The 1701-nt window shown below is 39.8% G+C and overlaps 1 long non-coding RNA gene across 1 annotated transcript in view; it reads left to right on the top strand.

The window, feature by feature from the left end:
• LOC112076869 (uncharacterized) overlaps positions 1-662 on the top strand; it is a 10310-nt gene extending 9648 nt beyond the window's left edge. The window contains exon 2 of the long non-coding RNA XR_011477946.1: positions 176-662. This is a non-coding gene — a long non-coding RNA (uncharacterized lncRNA). The remainder of the gene's footprint in view (positions 1-175) is intronic.
• Positions 663-1701: the final 1039 nt, after the last annotated feature.

The raw sequence follows: 1701 nt of genomic DNA, 5'->3' as shown, positions 1-1701 counted from the left end.
TAAATAAAGAGGTTACATATAGTGTTCATACTACCCTATGGACTCTGGTCAAAAGCAGTGCACTTTTAGGGAATAGGGTTCTGGTCTAAAGTAGTGCACTATATAGGGAATAGGGTGCCATTTCGGACCCTGAGCTTGTAGTTTGCATCCAGAAGAAGTGATGTCAGAGAGGAAGTGTCCCAAATGAGACTGATCTGTCCCTGCTGTTCCCTACCTTGTATTTACATGTATCCCTCTACTAAACCCTCTGATGTGSCTGTGTCCCAAATAACACTGATCTTTCCCTGCTGTTCCCTACCTTGTATTTACATGTATCCCTCTACTAAACCCTCTGATGTGGGCTTGTGTCCCAAATGAGACTGATCCGTCCTTGCTGTTCCCTACCTTGTATTTACATGTATCTCTCTACTAAATCCTCTGACGTGGGCTTTGTCCCAAATTACACCATTTTGCCTATATACTGCACTACTGTAATAGGGATTAGGGTGCCGCTGAGACACTTCATCGCCAACTGTCTTGCACAGGAAATATCTATCAGGATTTCCTTGATAATGAATGTTACAAGCATAACATGTAAAAAAACAAAAAACAAAAACATGATATGATGTAATTTGTTGTGACAGACAACTCAATTGATGGTTCAATAAAAATCGTTTTCAGGATGTTTTGTGACTGAACTGTTGCCTGTATTTTTATTGCATGACAGAGATTCACGTATGGAAAATAACATCACAAACATGGATATACATTCATTGTCAGTCATTAAACCAAACCTTGTATAGCTTTTCCACCATGTGTTGTGTCACCTAACATTTTAATAAAGAATTTATGCAGAATTTATTAAATCATCATCTACATTAGAAGTGCACACTAACGTTCGACCTTTTTTAGAATGAGCCCTTTGGCGACCCGTAGTCTTCTCCCGTGGATTTTGTATAGCACTAAACCGCCTCCCGTCTGGTCGTCATTAGTTACCAGAGCCACAAAGTCATAATTATGCTAAACCACGCCTATTTATAAAATGTATCTTCTTAAAATCTGACTTTAAACCTAACAMTAACCACACTGCTAGCCTTCTGCCTAACCCTAACCTTAACTTATGACCTAAAAGCTCATTTTTTGTTTTCATACATTTTGTTACGATATTAGTAACGTATTTTGACTTTGTGTCTCTGGTAACTAGTGACAACCCCCGCGCACTCGGTCTTCTGCGTTGTGAACGAGCACGTAGAAACGACGTTGCCGAGGCTTCAAGATGGCGGAAGCCTTGACAAGTCAGGAGGAACTGGTAAGMGTTTGGTTTACCATGGTGCTCTCGATTTCGTCCAAAAACGTGGATTTATAACATTTGTGTTATKTATTATTTGCATAATAAACCCAATGTCTGGTTAGGTTGTAGGTCAGTGTTCTCCTTGGTGAGGATACTGTCTCGTAAATATCCGTGGCCCGTTACAAATATTATGACAGCCGCTAGCATGCTAGTCTGGATGTAACTCCCAGTTGACGCCTCACGTTTAGTTGGCTGACTAGCATTTCGTTTTGCAAATATTTAGGCGAAGTTACATCTCACTGGTTAGATTTCATATTTGTTAACCATATTATTTTAAAGAACTGAAAATCAACTCGCTAACGTTCGTATTTTTTTTCTCCAATTGAGACTTAACGTCGTCAGTCATATTGAACGCAGATGGCTACCTAGCG

The sequence above is a fragment of the Salvelinus sp. IW2-2015 genome, unplaced genomic scaffold, assembly GCF_002910315.2.
Source record: "Salvelinus sp. IW2-2015 unplaced genomic scaffold, ASM291031v2 Un_scaffold4098, whole genome shotgun sequence".
Lineage (NCBI taxonomy): Eukaryota > Metazoa > Chordata > Actinopteri > Salmoniformes > Salmonidae > Salvelinus > Salvelinus sp. IW2-2015.
Note: the sequence above shows the minus strand (reverse complement) of the source record. Positions and strands in the feature narration are given on the sequence as shown.